Source organism: Vulpes lagopus, chromosome 8 (assembly GCF_018345385.1).
Source record: "Vulpes lagopus strain Blue_001 chromosome 8, ASM1834538v1, whole genome shotgun sequence".
NCBI lineage: Eukaryota > Metazoa > Chordata > Mammalia > Carnivora > Canidae > Vulpes > Vulpes lagopus.
The window spans coordinates 88,263,950-88,278,889 of record NC_054831.1 but is presented as its reverse complement, the minus strand read 5'-3'; positions in this window follow the sequence as shown (position 1 = coordinate 88,278,889).

Below are 14,940 nucleotides of genomic sequence, written 5' to 3'. Positions count from 1 at the left end.
TCCCTGGACAAGATCTGGAAGACACTATCCATTCACTACCATCCTAATTTTCATTTCATCTGCCCCTTCCTCTGCCAGGCTGAGTGTGCTCTGGCTGCTTGGTACTGCTCCAAACATAATTTTTTCCACATTGGCAATTATAAAATTCTGATTCAGAGCTGAGCTGATGGATTGAAATTAAGAGCTATAAAAAGTAGGCAGTTTGTCAACATTTTTTAAGAGAAACAAGTATCTACTGCCCAGGTATGCCTCTTGTCCCTGCCTCTCTATCCTGGTAGTATCTGTTTATTCCATCTCTGGCCCTGATACAGAATTAGATGTATTTGTAGCATTTGTTGTACCTACCAAAGCTTTATGTTGCTTATTCTCAGTTCTTTAACAAAGTAATAATGCCTCTTTAAGTAATGGGGAAAATATACTTGATACCCTTTAGAGAGGGATATAAGGAGGAGTAAGGCTCTTGCTTAAAGTTTTCTTGGTTCACTGACTGGGGAAAGGGTTCCCTGCCTTGCTCAATGAGCTTGTCCCATTGAATGTGGCTCCAAACTATTAAGTTCCTACTGTGAACAAAGTCCTGCTTTTGGCTTCTCCCTTACAAGCTAAATATTCTCTGCTTAAATGTTTTTACCCACAACTTATTTTCTTTTTCTAACTGCCCTTGGATTCTTCTCTGGATCCTTCCCAAATTCTTTGTTTTTTTTAATTGTGTAGCCCAGCTCAGGACTTACACGTTTCATGCACCTAGTGACAACTAAATAAGCCGTCACGTAGCATTTACTTCTTTTTGTGTGACTAAGAATGACGTTTCATGTGTGCTTTTCTTAATGGAATGACATATTTCATGTGTGCTTTTCTTTGTGGTTGTTTTGGCTTTTTAGATTTTATTTATTTATGGCAGAGAGAGGCAGGATCCCCTGCAGGGAGCCTGATGCAGGACTTGATCCCAGGACCCCAGGATCATGACCTGAGTCAAAGGCAGATGCTCAACCACTGATCTACCCAGGTGCCCCTCTTTATGGAGATTTTTTTTTATTGTGTTATGACGTATGTAGAAAATTAGAAGTGTCTAGCTAGTGAATTTGCACAGTGAGCATGGTTACATGACTAAATCAAGAACCAGACACTCAGAGCATCTCAGCAGCCCCTTATAGGGCCCTTTCCATCTTCTTCCTGTCTTCCCCTGCTGGGTCGGTTTTATGGCCACTGTGACAGACCATCACAATCCTGGCACTTCTTTGTATATGCTTTTGAACTGAGCTGAGAGTGGAAAATACATAACTTAGCAGTAACCCTGCCAGTAATTGACAAAACCTTGATTAAATCATTTTGTGGTTTAGTTTTATTCTCTATAAAATGAGATTGTTAAAGGCATTTCAGTTCTAAAACATATATATAGTATGTATTGTTATATATTTATATATAAAATACATAAATATGCATATAATTTTGAGTTGGTAATAAAATCTTAGTCATATTCAAAAAGAACATATTGGCATGGGAAAGTATTCCATATATATTAAAATTTTATTAGCTGTATGAAATTACATATAGAAGTAGAGATAGAATGATATCTTTGTTTTTAAAAAACACATTTTTTTCACCTGGCACATGTATTTTATTAAGTGAGGGAATTAATGACTCGATGCTCTTTTTTCATAGCTTTTGAATTGATTGGAAGAAGTTTTAACTACACTTTAGAAAGAAAACATAATTTTGCCTTAATAACGCCAAATGTATTTTTTAGCATTTAATTTTTTTTTCCTTTTAATTTAATTTCATTAAAAAATAATAGACACATCACACGTAGGCCACAGTTTGCTACTCTACCATTAGAGTAATCCCTTTTTTGGTTCATCAGTCCCCCTCTCATTCTTAAAAATCTAATTCCCTCTGAGGTAGCAAGGACTTCCATCTGTATTAGCACTGGCCTCTTGTGGTGTAGCATGACTCTTCTCAAAAAATCCGGTAGCCGTTTCCTTAGTTCAATAACTAAAATGTCTTGGACAAAATAAAAGCTGTGCTACTCTTGAGGGCAGTAATTGCGTCCATTTCAGCAACATGGAAAGTGCAGGAAAAACCAGCTAGGTTCTCAAAAGGCGAAGCCAGTAAAGGAACATGAGGGATTTTTTGTTGTTGTTGTTGTTCTTTATTAATGAACTTGAATTGTATACTTAGAGTATGTAATATAGAATAAGATAAAAAGTATAAGTACTTGAATTGTATACTTAGAGTATGTAATATAGAATAAGATAAAAAGTATAAGTATCCATGTACCCTGTCTGTAGATTGAGATATAAAAACATTATTAAGTACAGTTGAAATACCCTATTTAGTTGCAGCCCATCTCTTCCCAGGAGAGTTACTAATATTCTGAAATTTAGGCTTATCATTTCCAGCTTCCCTTTACATTTTTACTATGTATGTGTTGTGTCTGTCCTTAAACAATGTAGGATTATCTAGCAGTTTTTTACTTCTATATAAATGACATCCCCCTGTTTTTCCTGTCTTGCTTTTTGCAGTCCTAAATGTGTGCAGTGCAGCTGTGTGCATACTTTATGAATCTCTGTTTATTAGTATGTAGTACTCCATTAATATATTGCAGTGCACTGATCCATTTTCCTGCTGTGAACGTTACATTGGTCTCCAGTTGCTTGCTTTTACAAACTGGTGTATGAATAGTCTTGTGCCTGTCTTGTGTACGTGTACACAAGGTTTTTTTCTAGGGACCTCTGTAGGGCTCAGGTGTCCCATCTTTGCCTTCATGGTTTGCTTCTTTCTTATCTCGAAATAAAAGTGGCCTCACTATTTTAAACATGTTAAAGTTTTGCTTTTTACATTTAATTTTTTTTAATCCACCTGATATATGAAGTAAGAATCCAATTTTGTTTTTTCCCATATGTGATACAGTTGTTTCATAACCATTTCCCCAACAATCTGTCCAGGAAAGGAAGGGACAGTGAAACTAACCATAAGGTACTTTCTAGGTTAGCACTAAAAAGAACGGAAAGGAAAAAGAAGCCCTCCCCCCCCCAACACCCCCTTTAAAGACAAGAATCTTGTTTAAAATGTCTGCTTTTTTCCTTCCTCCTCTAGGCACACTCTCTCTGCTCTTACCTACATGCAGTTGGCTTCATTAGTATAAGATGCATGAATTAGAGGAAGCAAAGCAGTTCCTTGGGATACTGTTACTTCCTGTCTCCCAAACCAAAGCTCTGTAGACTTCTCCTGTAAAAGTCCAGATGATAAATACTTTGTACTCTACAGGCCAAGAGGCAAAATCAAGGACAGTATGTTTATTATGTGTGTGTGTGTTTGTGTGTGTGTGTGTGTGTGTGTGTGTGTGTATATGCATATAAAATATGGGGTGTGTGTGTGTGTACATGTGTGTGTATATATATATGCATATAAAATATATGGTATACGTACTGCTGTACATCCAAAAGGAAAACAAATTTCCACAAAATTTTTATTGACAAAATCAAAAATATAATAATTGAATACAGTTTCTGATAACACAGGTCTACTAATGTGTGGAATGGAAGTTCTTCCTGATTATCTAATTTAGTTTATTCCTCCTAACAACCCTGATGGGGTAGATATTCTTACCTACATTTCATTCCAATGGAAAATGAAGTTCACACGAGGTTACTCTGATGGCGAACGTTGGAGACATCATTCGAGCCTAACTCCAGACAGAGCTTGTGCTCTTAACCCTGGTAGAGTTTTCATAGGGGAATCAACATTAAGTTTTATTTTAAAGATGAAGAAATGAAAGTGCAGGGGTTCAGTAGGTTGGAGTTCAGTAGGTTGGACAAGGTAATACAGATTGCTGTAGGGCTCTTGGTGTGTAGATTCAAAGCCATGTTCTTTCTTTTCTGACTACTCTGCTACTTTAAAATTTCCAGTAACCTCGGGATGGTGGCTGCAAAGAACAAATCAGGTCCCAAGCTATGGTGCCATTTTAATTGAAATGTTTTAATACAAAAATCATCAACTCTCTACATTTTTTCTTTTAAATTATATAAATTATAAATGGATATATCAAAAAAATCATAAAATACTGAAGGGTATTCTGTGAAAGGTAAACAGTGAAATTTATTAATTCATTTTTTTGGTCCTCTTCCATTTGTTCTCTCCTAGTCCTCTCTTATGTTTCTTTATTTTCCCCTTTTTATCTCCTTCCCCTTTGTGTATGTGTGTTATAAGAGCTGTTCAGAATAGAATAAAGCAGTACATGCCCAAGAGTAGAATTTAGATCCCAGAGAAATAAAGGTGCTGCTGTTGACCAAACGTAGTAGGAATCTCAAAACTTACACATTCTTTTAATGGGTAAATGGGTTTTAGTTTCCTGGCATCAAATCAATGTCAACAAGTGTTTACTGAATGGCTGGTATGTGGTAGATTCTGAGAGTTACAAATGAGAAACCTACCTTCAAGGTGTTCACAAGCTAATGAGATTTTAAGCAAACTTGAAAGTAAAGAGAAAGCCTCAGTAAATTCATCCATGACAGAGACTATGTCATCATGGGTCTGGCACCTTAGATCCATTATTAAGAAAGATGTTACTTAATTGATGATATCAATTCCCTTTTCAGTGATGCATTTGATTGGCAATCAATCTGATAAAATTCAACTTTAAGATAAATTGACAGAAGTGTAATCACTTTTTGTGTACTTGCCTTCAAGTATGCACTTAAAAATGTGTTGCTGTGTGAGTCAACTTAAAAGTACTTGTCACATACCATGTGCCAGGCCCCCTGCCAGATGTGTCACTTGCATGTCTCTTTTAAAGATCACAACAATCCAGTGAGGTCAGTATTATTATTATCACTGCTTTAGATTATCTTGAAGATTCAGTGTTTGCCCATTTGTTTCACAGCTAAAAATGAGTATAGCCGCAATTTGACCTAGAGAGTAGTTATGTAATCTTGAAAAGTTGGTGACATTTGAAAAGGATTCATTCTGCCTTATAATTTATTTTCGATCCTAAGGGGAAACTAGAAAAAATAAACCATATGTATGACACTGAACTGATAGATGAATTAAAATTTTGCTTCTTCTCCCGAAGGGCTTTTTTCTTTTTAAGGGCAGCAAATATCTCTCTGAGGCTTGGATTAGGGAATTTAGGTTCAGTTTCAGTTCTGAAATGAACTAGAGATGTGTGCTTCTAGTTCTAAATCCTAGATTATGTGAGAACATGAAGTTTTGACCCTACCAGGTGTTATTTACTCTGAGAAGGTTCCTGGAAAATTCCTTTGGGGGGCTGCAGTCATGTTTATATGCAGTTATGTGTATGGTTTGTATGTGTTCCCTCACATGGGAAGGCCAAGCAAAAGTGGATTGTGTTTGGGAAAAGGGCAAACAAAACAAAACAAAACCCAGATTCTACCTCCGGCTCTGCCCCTAATCCATCATATAGCTTTCAGTGAAGTTAAATTTTATGCTTCCTGTGAAATGAGGATAAAAATGATGTCTCTGCCCACTTCACTGAACTAGAGAATCAAAAAAGACCATTTATGTGAAACGGCTTTACAAAACCCAAATTGCTACACACAGGACACTATTTTTAAAATAAAAAGCCTAGCTATAATGCTCATGCACTATGTTAACCTGTGGTTGGGGGAAAGCCAGAGCTCAAGCTAGATCTCCTGAAGCAGAGAGCTGGCCTGTTCACATCAAGACAGAGCAGGCCAGTTCAACTGTTTTCAAAAAGTCTCACTTAAACTCCCCACGTTTAAAATTTGTGTTTGTTAGGAGAAAATACAGTGGTTAAGAGCCCAGGCTTTCTAATCTGACCAGTTAGAAAGAAGAGATCTCAGAAGTTAGTTTATCCCCCTGGAATCTTGTGGGAATGTCCTCTCTCAGGCTCAGTTGGCTCATCTGTATGTCCGGGAATAACTACAGCTGCTACATATGACACTGTGGATTCGTTAAGCAAAAGAATGCTTAGGGCTAATATGGTGCCTTGTAAAATGAAAGCTGGCAGTGGTAGTATGTAGTATATGTTATTATGGACGATAGTAGTCTTAGCCATAACCATGCCCCAATATCACAAGGAAACTTGGACAATTTTTTCTTAAAATTATAAATATAATTTCTTGTGACCTAACTTGCACATATTGTGTCTAAACAGTGGACCAGTAATCTTGCACACAATTTTCATTTGCTTTTGCTGACTGAGGGATCTTGACTATGGCTTTCATTCTGTGGAACTGACTCATAGAGTCACATAATGTTTGCACCTCACTGCAGAGACTTTTCTTAAAATGCACTCCGTATTTGCATATTAGTTAACATCTCCTTAATGAGATTTATCCAATTTGCCTCAAAACAAGTGCCCGGTTACCCAATTTGGTATGCACCTCTGAAAATAAGTATGATGAAATCCAGTATTAGAATTTTCTTTGTTTCATGGAGTTTAATAGAGTTGAAGAATAACATGAATGGTTAAAAGTCCTAAAGCATAATTTGAAGGAGTGTCAACAAACCTCTATTTATTATAGTAGTGCTTGGGTAATATCTCATTTCCACTTAGCTTCAGAGCTATAAATAGTTCTAATTTGTTTTCTTTGTACACTTAGTGGATTAATTACAGTAAAACAAGCCAAGTGATATTATTGTAGCAGTTGGCTAAACTTGACATAAACACGATAATTAAAATGATTGCTTTTTAATTTATCCGCCCTTCAGGAATTTAATGAGCTGAATCTACAGTGTTAGAAGACTACAGTGTTAGAAGTCTTTAAGTATCTTTAAGATACTTAAAGAATTTGATTTGAGAATCACAGGGCTCTTCTATCAGTGTGTTCTCATTGTTCACAGTGGATTTCAGTGCCTTTCAATATTGTTGGGAGTTTCCTTCAGAAAGGAAACACCTGGGTCCTGCTTCCATCAGATATCTACTTAGTAAAAAAGTGTATTGTTTCCATACTTACATCACCATGTAATAATTACGTGTTTCCATTTACCTATCCAAATTGATGCTAGTAATATACATATGTGCGGATGCACACACATCCTTGAAAAAGGATGAAAACGAGAAACTGTTTTCTCTACCATTAGTAAAAGTCACATATGTTTATTTCAACATGTCCCTCCAATAAGCTGGGTGCCTCAGCATCACCCAAAGCAACAACTGTGCTCACCTGCTCCCCTCTTCGGTCCCTTGTTCCTAGATGTCTGATTACATCGGGAAAGGTACTGTTTTGTTAATATATAAAAAGGAAGCCACTGGGAAGCAAGGAAGTGAAAAATGGTAACTGCCAAAGGTCTAGTCCTTTCATCCTAAAAAGGTTGCCTGAGCCACTCTTGGCCCTCCCATTATGTTCCTTCATGGTTTGCCAATTAACTTTTCCCAGTGCTCAAGGGTCACTGATCTGGGCAGTATCCTTTGGTTTCCCCTCCCACTGATTCCCAGCAAAGCTGTTATAAATGCACTGTACTTCCTTTTTGATTTTCCCTTAGTGGCTGGGTTGCTTTGTGAGAATTCGATGCACAGGCTTAAACAACCTCTTTACAAAGCAGAGACAAAGCAAAAATAGAAGGGAAAAAGTACACTCAAATGGACTAGAATGAAAGCAAACTTCAGCTGCAAACTTTTTAATTGAAGTACCTGGATTTTTGTTGCTTTTAAGAATTTTAAAACAGCACAACTGAAATATGGGGATATTTTATTCCCTCTGTGTATCTCAGAAGGATTTTCCACTTCATATCTGACTTTAACAAGTCTCTCTATAGTCTGCATTTAAAATGTCAAGTAATTTCACCTGGCATTTGGTAAAGATGGATTCAGTTGGCAATTGGAGAAGCTTATCCCCTGCAAGTTTCTCCACTGTTCCCAACACTTTTTGAAATAGTGACTGCTCCTCAGAACTCAGTTCTGGGTCTTCACCTGTCTATCTTTACATCTGCTCTCCAGGGCAGTTTCTTTGCCCTTACAGATTGAAATCTTGCCCCCATGTTAGAGATATCCAAATCTATATCCCACACACTAACCTCTCACCATGCTCAAATCCCTATCATTGACTGCCTGCTGGACATTTCCTTAAGATGTACCTTAGTCAATAAACTCAAACCCAGCATAGGCACAATGAACAGAACTCCAGAACTCCTCTCTTCTTCCCTTTTTGGCTCTGACAGGCTGCCTCTGCAAAATCCACACACCCCCACCCTGTTCATCTCCATCTCGGTCTTTCCCTCACAGCCATTCCAGTGAGCTGTAGAGCAAGCTGTAGAGTCCTCTTCATTTGATGTCCTCTGTCCCTGGCTTCTTACATCCATGCACGAGATGCCTTCTGTGTTCTTTCATGTCTCTGCTATACCTCCTTCTACTGTACTGTGATTAATCATCCAGGTTTACACAAACATTTATTCCACCAAAGCATCTTAGTCTACCAGCACTGTCATGGGCATGTGGAAGATCTGATATTGGCAAAGAAATTGCCATGGCAATTATCAGGGCGATTGCCCTGATTTATTACAATACTTTCCAAATTGGTATTTTGAGAGCCAATATCCTTCCATCTCCCATTCATCAGGCTGCAGAATAACCCCTCTAAATACAACTTTGATAATGTTTTTCTAAATATCATGTATTTAACTGACACTAACTCATACACCGTGATCTAAAACCTTTAGGACTCTTTTTTTTAAGATTTTAAACTCTCTTTTTTAAGATTTTATTTATTCATGAGAGACACACAGAGAGAAAGGTAGAGACACAGGCAAAGGGAGAAGCAGGCTCCATGTAGGGAGCCCGACGTGGGACTCGATCCCGGGTCCCCAGGATCAAGCCCTGGGCTGAAGGCAGCACTAAACTGCTGAGCCACCCAGGCTGTCCAAAACCTTTAGGACTCTTTATGTAGAGCATCATAGGCCACCCAGCTGCATTTTGAATCATGGCTGTGTGTCCACTAGCAAAGTGGAATACCGTGTCACCATCTGCCAACCGCATTTCTTCCAAACACTCGAGTACCAACTTCCTTGGCGTTGTGGGGACAGCGGCTTGCCATCTCAAACGGCCAGAAGCAAGAATCTCTGTGGAATATTGGAGTATCCAAACCCATGAGGTCCATGGATTAGCTAACCTCCCAGTTGAACAAATTCAGCACCATTTAGTGCCAGAGGCAGTGCCTATCATGCCATCTGTTTACCCAGAAAATACAGGTTGACCACACTCTGGTCTCAGGACATCAGGGAAAACCTCCCTGATCAAATGACATCTATTTCTCTATGTTTAAAATATGACCTCTTTTTTTCTTATCACAGAAGCAATACACACGTATTATAAATCAAGCAATATAAAAGTATATGAAGTAGAAATTGAAGGTCTCTCATATGTCCTCCATGCCCACAGATAACGGGACATAAGGAGAGCATGTTGTACTGACATTCTCACTAGAATTCTCGGTCTCTTTTGCCATTTCAATATCCCTCTTTTGTCAACAATTTCTTGTAACAGAAGTAGAAATGAAAAACCACTCTTAACAGACTCATTTTTATCCTAAATTTCTGCTCCCAGTGGCAGCTCCAAAAGAAGGAGAAAAAGCTGAAGCCAGGGAGGGCTCCCTTCAGGGACCACAGTACACCACAGTCCCAGGATGACAGTAGTTAAGCTCATTACACACACCAACCTAAGTCTGCGCTGCTAGTGTGGGTGCTCTTTGACCACTAGGTGGTTCTGTAACCTATCTGATGCAATCCCCACTTGCTGACTGAGGTGAAGAACAGAAACATTTAGGGTAGGATTCGTGTCTCCACACCTTCCCTGTTTGTTTCTATCTTAATTTTCACCCACTCCTCTGTGTCTAGATAGAATTTGGTCACGGAGTCAATATGCGCAATCTCACCAAGGCTGTTGTGTGTTCCCTGCTGGGGAAGAGAAGAGGGCGATTTCCTCCAGCAGGCCAGGCTCAGCTTGTGAGGCTGCAAGCTGTTTTCTAACTATGGAGATGAGAGGAACTCAAAAGTACTCAGTCCTGTTGCAGCAGGAGTGGAAATCTCATGCTTCCAGGATGACTCCACATCTACTGCATTTATTCATTCCACACACACTCACTGGTATCTATTTTTATATTCAGGGAAGCTTGCTGGGTCCAGAAGATAGAATAAGACTGGGATATCTACTCTTTGAAACCATAACAGTCATGTCAGACCAACAAACAAATTGCTTGCCCAACACCCATCCTCCCTTCTAGATCTCGATTTTCTTCTCCCTCCCTTAGTCCATGGGTATCAAGTGTCTGACTCTACCTCTGACTTCCTGGTAGAATGTGTGACTCTCTGAGGGCCTGAGCATTGCATCCCTGCCTACAGTGATTTGTGCAGAGGTGAGTATGTGGTCTGATCCATGGAGATGCTACCTGAGGGATTTTGCTGGGAGTGCTGAAAAACAAGCTTTTTCTTCTGTTATCTGGTCTTGAACCTGGGATTATATAAGCCTGAATCTGTTGGCAGCCATCTTACCATCACATGAAGTCTGAAAATGAAGCTAGTGTGGAGGAAAGCAATGTTAAGAGATAGAAATAGAATGGGTTCTGATGATGTCATTTGAGTCCTTGAATCAAAACATGCCTGAAGCAACATCTACTGAAGCATCAGTAGATTTCCACTTTGCTTGATCTTATATGAATCAGATTTTCTGTCACTTGCATCAGATGTAATTAATACTATATAATTTGCATAGTAATAAATAATTTAAAAATAATGCAGTATGATAGGTAAGTGATATGATAGAGGTTAGTACAAGCTGTTATGCAATAAATAGGAGAGATATCTAACCCAGGGATGACTTTCTTTAAAAGTCCATTTATTTAAGAATAAATATGAAGCACTATATTAGTTTACCAGAGCTGCCATAATGAAATGCCACAGATTTTGGCTTAAGTAACAGAAATTTATTTTTTGCTTGTCTGTTTATTTTCTGGCAGTCTGTAGGCTAGAAGTCTGAGATCAAGGTATTAGCAGGGTTGATTTCTTCTGAGGCCTCTCCTCTTAGCTTGTGGATGGCTGTCTTCTCCCTATGTCTTCACATGGTCTCTTCTCTCTGTGTCTATCTGTGTCCAATTTTCTTTTTATAATGATACCAGTCATATTGGAGTAGGACCAATGTTAATGACCACATAACTAGCTCTTTTCTTTTTATCCCTACAAAGCTACCTCTTTAAAACACTCTACCTCCTCCAAATACAGTCACATTCTGAGGTACTAGTAGAGGCAGCTGGGATAGATGTGGAGGGCTCTGGCAATGTGACACATTTATCCAAACCACCCAAAGAGGCTAAGTCATTGTTTACCATCTCTTTCCATTTTCTTTCCTGTATCAGAGCATCAGAACATTTTCAGGCTTTGTTAAATACTTTTTTTTTTTTAAAGCAGCTTTTAAAATAATGTTTTCTGGTTCCCTTGATTTAGATTGTACTTAATTCCATTTCTGTCACTTTTAAAAGTTGTAAAATGTTTGGGATTTTTCCCAATGTGCAAGCTAAGAAGTAAACCTGCCAGAGGTTCATGAATGTTGACAGATGACAAAAGACGCCTGGGTAAGAAATGAGGGCTCTTTATTACTCATGGCCTTCTCTTGCATCATGCAGAAGGTCAGTTGATACTTGCACACACAATGATGTGTGTCATAGAAGAGTCTTGAGTTTAGGGAACCCAGATCTTTTTTTTTTCTAAGATTGTATTTTTTTATTCATAACAGACACACAGAGAGAGGCAGAGACACAGGCAGAGGGAGAAGCAGGCTCCATGTAGGGAGCCTGACATGGGACTCGATCCCAGGTCTCCAAGATCACACCTCAGGCTGAGGGCGGCCCTAAACCGCTGGGCCACCGGGGCTGCCCCCAGATCTTTTTTAATAGTCAGTAATGTGCCTGTGTTTTGCTCCTGAGAGAGACAAGGCTGTTCACTACACAAATATCCCTCAAAAGATAGTCTGGAACAGATGGGCAGTGAGTGTCTTCCTTGCAAGATGTGCAGAAACCCAAGAGGCCCATGGAAAATTACCCTCTGATAGACATAAGCAGTTGGCCAAACAAATTTCCTTCTGATTTTATGACAAATAAGTCCCAAGTCATCTATGTGTGAAAAGAATGTTTCATTAAGTCTTGGATTTAGACTTTGGGTTTTTCTTGCTTCCATTCTTCTACAGTTTTGACTAGGAGTCTACTGGCCCATTCTGAAATTACCTGTCTCCTTTATCTGCAACTATGTAATGCTCTAAACTTTAAGCTTAGCTACTCATTACAGCCTTCTCCAAATTTCTCTAAAATATGGCAATTGATTTTACCAGGTTAACACCTGGTAACGCTAACGCAAATCTTGGCCAGTGGACCAAAAGATGATCTTTCACATTTTTAAAGAATTTTAAGAAACAAAAGAAGAATAAAAGAACATGAACAGAGCCTGTATGTGGTTCATAAAGCCTAAAGTAATTTACTCACTGGCCCTTCCCAGGAAAGGTTTGCCCACCCATGTTCTAACCCTGCGAAAATGGCTACTATAATTGACCAATGTCCTCTTCCCTCCACTTCATTCCTTAACTTTTTAGGTAAAATCATGGAAGGGTTAGCTCTAGAGTATCTACTGAATCAATGCAAAATTGCATTGCATTTCCTTCATAATAAATGAGATTTTATTTCTCTTCTCTCTCATATATCTGCCTGTCCTGTACATCAGATGCAACAACCCATTATAACAACGACTGATTTTTATTACAAGTTAGACGTTTCAAGCAGAGTCCCAAGTGCTTTATGTCCATGTTCTTACCTAACCCTCATAGTTACCCTTTGAGGTAGTCACAGGTATCTCCATCAAATAGATTAAAAAAAAAAAAAATGAAGGCACAGGTCAGTTAACCTATCCAAGGTTATGCATCTTCTAAACAGCAGATTAAGAAGCATGTTTTAACCGCTTCTGTCTGCCAGTAGCATCTTCCTTCTTGGGGGCAGTGATCTGTTGTGATGGAAGCCTCTGGTCATCACCAGGGGGGTGTGTGAGTCGCTAAGAAGGTACAGGAGGGAAGATAAGATGGACTCTTTACTGACCATTCTTTATGTGTCTGGGCTCCTGTAACGCCCTTTAAAAAAAAAAAAAAAAAACTTGCCTTGCTTTATCCTTGACAATGTAGATAAAAAGGCCTTTTCCATTTTTTTTTTATACATGAAGAAAATGAACTCAGAGAGCTCAAAAAATTTGCCTTACTAGAGCTAGAATCTGAACAGCTATTTGTCTGAGTCAAAATTAGTCTGCATGATTATTGCCATGTCATTTGGAGGAATAGCTGCCCAAGGGCCAGTATGTATCTGTTTAAGCAGTATGATTAATAGCGTAGGCTGGGTTTAAGCTAATGTTTATAAAGCACCCACTGAGAGGCAAGTAGCATGTTAGATGTCACTGATACATAGCACAAATAGGACCCAACTGCTTTCTTTTTATAAATTCTTGGTAAAAGGTAAGACATTGTAGCTTTTTTTTTGGGGGGGGGGGTTTGCAGGGAAGGAATTAATGAGAGTTTTTCAGATGTTAAAGCTGGCTTTCTTACATTTTTGGGTCTTCTGTTTCTTTTCTGACAGTCAATGACCTAGAATTAATTAAAAACTTGATTTCCCACCTTGCTTTAGAAGATAAGTGGATTATTCAGGACAACTAATTTTCTTTGGAAGCCATCGGCCTTTTACAAGTATTTTCTTTAGAAAAACTTTATATTGCTGTAGCTATGTATATACACATCATCAGGTAGATGCATGTAAATTCCATCTCAAATCATTGGCAAAGTATTTTATTTTCTCTGCTTTATTCTATTTCACCGTCTCTGTATTCCAGGTACTGTTCTAGATGCTAATGAAACATCAGTGATCAAAATAAAATTTTAAAAATGCATTTATCACGTATTATTTTCCCTAAAATTCATAACCCCAGTCCAATCATGAGAAAATGTCAGACAAACTCAAAGTAAGGCACATTCTACAAAATATGTGACCCTTCAAATTTACTAAGGTCATGGAAAGACAAGGAAAGACAGAGAAACTGTCACAGATCTGGGGAGATTAAGAACCAGGATGACTAAATGCATCGTGGATCCTAAAAGAGAAAAAGCACATTAATGGAAAAGGTGGAGAAATCTAAACAAAGTCTGCAGTTTAGGGACGCCTGGGTGGCTCAGCGGTTGAGCGCCTGCCTTCAGCCCGCGGCGTAATCCTAGAGTCCCAAGATCGAGCCCCACCCACATCGGGCTCCTTGGATGGAGCCTGTTTCTCTCTCTGCCTGTGTCTCTGCCTCTCTCTCTCTCTCTCTTTGTGTCTCTCATGAATGGATGAATAAAATCTTAAAAAATAATAATAATAAAAACAAAGTCTGCAGTTTAGTTAACAGTCTTGTGCTGATCTTAACTTCTTAGTATTGATCAGTGTTCTGTGGTTATAAGGTGTTAACATTAGGGGAATCTGGGTGAAGGGTGTACATCAATTCTTCCTACTGTCTCTGCAGCTTCTCTGTAAATCTAGAATTATATCAACATAAAAAGTATTTAGAAAAACCATGTCTTTACAGAGATAAAATTCTAGTGAGAGAAGTAAAACAGACAAAATACCATAAGTAAATAGTATGTCAGTATCAAGACTGGATGAGTTTGAAAATTCTGACTCTCTAAATGGCAAACGATACTAAAAGTCAGAAATGTCTGCCAGAACAGTGCCATGGAGAAAAGGCAGGGTGTGTGACTGTACATCCTTTCGCTGAAACCTCAGAAAGATAATAAGTCCAGAATATTCAGTCATAGAAACAACTCTTGTGCTGTTTCATTCGTTATGCATTTGTAGCATTAAATTTGAGTTTTTAAGGAAATATCACATTAAAATTTTTATCTGTCTTACTGAGTTGTGTCGCCCCTCTTCCATTCATCTCACCCAAGATCTGGCACTGCTCGCACAGCCCTCAGTG